The sequence below is a fragment of the Podarcis liolepis genome (genome assembly GCF_965112155.1).
Source record: "Podarcis liolepis genome assembly, chromosome: 8".
NCBI classification, from domain to species: Eukaryota; Metazoa; Chordata; class Lepidosauria; order Squamata; family Lacertidae; genus Podarcis; species Podarcis liolepis.
In genome coordinates, this window is record NC_139560.1 from 79251435 (window position 1) to 79256653 (window position 5219).

A 5219-nucleotide genomic window follows, 5' to 3' on the forward strand; every position below is an offset into this window, starting at 1 on the left:
TCCTAGAGTTCTGTCATCAATTTAGGCATAACGATCAAGGGTACAGAGGTTCCCTCTGTGCCTAATGGCAAGGTGGGCATCTTTAAACATTGAGGAAAATAGTAGTAAGCAGCCCTTTGTAAAGCTTTGACTTGTTTTACACACAGCGGCTGAAGAAACCAAACAGACCCCATTTCTGTTTCGTTTCAAAACCATGGCAGTCGTAAAATAATTACACATTTTTATTAAGCAGTATTTCAATGGGTTTTTATTATTATTAAACCTCTCTCCTCTTGCAGTTTTCTCATGTTATTCGTCATTAAAAATAAATGATTCTTCAAAGCCCAAGGGGAGTGGAAATCTTCCATGGTTGCCGGAAGAGAAATTGTAACAATGATTTATTAGCAGCCAACTTTTTCTGAAGTTATTAGAATGCATTGTAGTCTACAGGATTTAAAAAAAGAAGAAGAAGAAAGAATGGTGTGATTTCACCATTTAAAAAAATAAAGTACCTATAAAAATGTAAATTAAATTTGGGTACAGTATACAGAACCAAGTGATTCCGAAGTACAAGGTTGTTTGCATGACTAGGCTTAGCTTTCACCATAATGATTTTTACATCCCCCGCTCCCAAATCTAGCAGTGGATATCCTTATAGGCAGCTAGTGGAGATCTCCAGGTGTGCAATGCAACCCTCATCTTGTTCCCCAATGAGTGTAATGGATTTAACAGATATTTATGAGAATACATACCACCATCTTGAGATCACTTGCCACACACTAGAGCTAATTTACTCTGCTTGCTGTGATGAAATAAAAGGACAAGTCATTGTCCACCAGTACTTCACACATTACTGCATTAATATAACATAGATCTTAAATTGCCACTGTAAGATTATTCAAGTTTGTATATGGCGGGGTCCTTCCTGGACTGCAGGCACTTCAGATTGTAGGCAGAGCATTCAAACATGTGATTCACCCGGATCCTACAATTTGAAGCTATCTATTTAGGAATGGTTGTGCTGTCATGTGTTATTCCTGCAGGCTTCAAATCTTTCAAGTTTCTGTACTTTCTGAGCATGTAGAAAGTGTAGCAATAGGTAGACCATCCAATCTTGCCATTTTATTTGGATTCTTGCCTCTTATTGCTCTGTTGTTTTTTTTTTTTTGGGGGGGGGGAATGTAGACTTTGGGCCAACCAGTTGGCTCATCTTTGGCTAGGCTGCGACATAAATCTCCTAAAGACCCACACTTTGCAAGAGAGATCTACCCATCTGAGAAATTTCTGGTCCTTTCATACCCTAGACTAAAATAAAAATAATTGCGCTGGCCCTTCCTCAAACATGTTTGAGAAAAAAGAAGAAGAAAATAATAAAAATAATTGCAAGGATGCCCTAAAAGTCTTACTCATACATTGAAAACCTCTCACCAGAAGAGGGCAAGCAAAAAGTAATACACCTCTTCCCCTCCCAATCCTAACGCATTCCAGTAGTGCCAAAATCCAGAAATGAAAAAGTTTAAAATAATTATTCAAAGATCTAGGTTTTCCCAATCCCGTTACATTTCTATGATTTCATATTTTTTTATTGGCAGTACACAGGAACATGTTTTTTCCCCCAGCTGAATTGACAGGACTGAAGACTCTTCCCTCCCCACCCCCACCCCTTTTTAACCATTTAAACCATAGGCAATTAAGGCAAAAGCATGAGATACCATTTTCAAAAGATCTGGTCGCACAAATCTCTTAATCATTCCATCCGTAAACACTATGGCTGGATCCTGGGACGGGAGCTTCATTTGCGAGGTTGGTGGATGTGTTGGTTGACATGTTGTGCGGGAGGATGCTTTTCCACAGAGGGATGTGGTTTCTGATGAGCCACCTGGGCTGCAGCTGGAGGGAAGTCTTTGTCACCCTGATTAAAAAAACAAACACATCAGAATGAAAAGAAAAAGAGAGAACACCTGTCTCATCTGCAAGTTGTGTGTGTGTGTGTTTGCTCCAGCCTGACATGCCAGAATGTCAAGAGATTCTTACAAACTGTTTCTTGGGCTACAGAATATGAGCTTGTGGTTCGTATCAGCTTGCCCATTTCACAATATAAACATTTACCTGTTGTTGAAATGACCATGGTGCATACAAACTGCAGCTGACCAGATCAGTTAAAATGAGCTGCTCTACAGGAATCTGGCTTAAAATGCAGGTTTTGCACATTTTACTACTTATGAAACAAATGGCTGCATAACTTGGCAAGCTAATGTGTGTGAATTTGCAGTATCACAACGAGAGCTTCCTGGTAGCTGTATCACTGCTGCCCACCAAGTGTGGGAAGACGGTGGCAAAGTCTCCCCATGGTATCCATTTTGTGACTGGTGCCCATAATCTTTCTCTAAATTCAAATTGTACATGCTGTTCCAAAATGGTATGAATAAGGCCATATTCTGCACTATAAAGTGGACAGCAACTAGCCCTTCTCTCTCTCTCTCTCTCTCTCTCTCTCTCTCTCTCTCTCTCTCACACACACACACACACACACACACACACACAGAGTTAAAAGATGCACTTCATGCAGGAGCAATTTGGGTACCGTATTTTTCTCTCCATAAGACGCACCTAGTTTTTATAGGGGGAGAAGCAAGAAAAAAAATATTCTGCACAGAGCATGTAAGCAGCTCTCGCTTTTCTTGCTTTAAACCCTTCCGTCCCTCCTCCTGCTTCACTGAGAAGCCAGCAGAGCAAGCTGCACAGCTCTCGCTGAAGCCAGCAGAGCAAGAGCGATAGCTGCGCAGCGGCTCTTGTTCTGCTGGCTTCTCAGTGAAGTGGGATGAGGGACGAAAGGGAGCGCTGAGCAGAGCCTGGCAGCGGCTCTTGCTGGCTTTTCCGGGAGGTGTGGGAAGGGAAAGAGGGCAGCCAGTCAGACCCTTCTCCCACCTCACGGAAAAGCCCCCAAGAGCCAGATGCGAATGCAGGTGGGAGGCTCTGCTCAGCGCTCCCTTTAAAGAGCCGCACGGAGCGTGTGTGCGGCTCTTGCTGGCTTTTCCCCGAGGAGGAAAGGAGTGCTGAGCAGAGCCTCCCACCTGCATTCACTCCATAAGACGCGCACACACATTTCCCCATACTTTTTAGGAGGGAAAAAGTGTGTCTTATGGAGCGAAAAATACGGTAATTTCTCCATTCCTTTTCCTTTTTGGGTTTTGTCTGTCAGACTGTGCGCCTGTGGTCAGAAGCTGTCTTACCTTTCAATCTTTGTACGGCACTTAATATATTAGGGACTTTATGTGTGAATGATAAATTAAAAATGAGAAGGGGAGACATCAGATCAAAACCAAAAGCAAGTTGAAATTCACAAGAAACTGGCAAAGCTTCCCTTGATTTTAAAACAGTTGAAAATTGACAAAGATGGAAACTCACCCTTGCAATGACTCCAGAAATGAACACAGTTGGTTTAGGTGGACTGGAAAATTAAAGAGAAATATTTAGCTATATAACTGAACAGTGCCATTTGATAAAGCCAGAGGGCAAAAAGCCACAACAGATAATTCCAAAGACTTTATTACTCAGACTTTATAATCAATTCACACGAACACAGCCAGAGACACTCTTGGAAACTAACATTCTCATAGCAATCTCCATGAAATTATCTATCCTTGCTGTACTAGTTAATGTACCAGAGGTGTAAACATGGCGGAGTTTGGAAGATTTATTCTTAGATGTTCCAGATTCAAAATGAAGTAACGCAGATAGAATAAAAATGGAACCCCAAATAAGCAATATGACAAGGCAGCAACAGGTCCTTCAGTCTACGTTCTCTGGGGTTCAAGTCATCCTCTCCTTTTCTTTGCTTGGTACAATGGGTGGTGGAGAGCTTATAAGAGGGCTGTGGAAGGAGTGGGTGGGTGGAAGGAACTAGGACTACCTTATCATCTGCTTTAGTGGGAGTTTAAAATGTGCTGTGCCCAGAATGCAAAGCAGTAATCCAGTTGGGTCAAGTTTTAGTAGTACAGTAAACATAAGACAAATAATATTAAATCTGCCTTTAAGGCTAACACTACAGCATCAAAATCCAGGAAACCTAGCAATGACATTTCTGGGGAGGATGTTTGATTTACAAACTTTTCAAATTTGTGTTAAGCACTTAAACACACATGACAGTCAGAATAAAACGAATAGCAAACAACGTGTTAATAAAACATGAAATCTAGTTTCTGCACAGTATTTGCTTGCCATGACATTTTCTGAAAGGCTTCATAATGGCAAATCTGAATTTGAATGATTTCCTCACATATTCTCCCTATGACCTTTCAATTTTCACTGTTCTCCATCAAACCATGAAATTTTGGAGCAGCATTTTTTAGAGAAGCACTTGCAGCCACCAGATTTATCCACCGGCGCTGCTCAAAGTAGTTGTTTGTAATGAAGCCCCTTGGGTCAAAGAAGTATGGGCTGGTTCTCTCTCTGAGACAACTTAGGAGACTTCCACGTGAAAGCCGTTTCAATTTAAGGGCAACCTCTCAGGAAAAGGAGGCCAAAAAAAAACCCACCAGGAGACATGATTCTACCACAAGTTGGCTCAGCTGGAAAAAACAAATCTGGAAAAAGCAATGTCTGACAACCAACTGGTGGCCTTCTTTGTGGTCATGAAGGTGTTTTTGAGTCAGTGGATGCCTCCGCTAATGGAAGAGGACAAGTGACTTTTCCAATTCCCTTTGCTGCCTCAAAAAATCATCTTGAGAGTTGAGTGGAAGTTGGCAAGAGGAGCTTGCAGACAGAAGGGCAGATTGACAAAAAAATAAATAAATCACCTGCCCTTCTATTAGTGGTAAAGGTAAAGGGACCCCCGACCATTAGGTCCATTAGTGACCGACTCTGGGGTTGCGGCGCTCATCTCGCTTTATTGGCCGAGGGAGCCGGCGTACAGCTTCTGGGTCATGTGGCCAGCATGACTAAGCCGCTTCTCGCGAACCAGAGCAGCGCAGGGAAACGCCGTTTACCTTCCCGCCGGAGTGGTACCTATTTATCTACTTGCACTTTGACGTGCTTTCAAACGGCTAGGTTAGCAGGAGCAGGGACTGAGCAACAGGAGCTCACCCCGTTGCGGGGATTCAAACCGCCAACCTTCGGATCGGCAAGTCCTAGGCTCTGTGGTTTAACCCACAGTGCCACCCGCATCCCTTTTATTAGTAGAGACACTGCTAAATCAAAAGCCCTACCATAAGTGCAAGGTCACCAATTGGATTCCACTC

At 42.7% G+C, this 5219-nt stretch overlaps 1 long non-coding RNA gene across 1 annotated transcript; it reads right to left on the bottom strand.

Annotated features, from left to right (window-relative positions):
* Positions 1-218: 218 nt before the first annotated feature.
* Positions 219-4704, bottom strand: LOC310713763. The gene is made up of 2 exons (XR_014529450.1): positions 3388-4704; positions 219-1891 (listed from the first exon to the last, which is right to left on the bottom strand). It is a non-coding gene; the product is annotated as an uncharacterized lncRNA (long non-coding RNA).
* Positions 4705-5219: the final 515 nt, after the last annotated feature.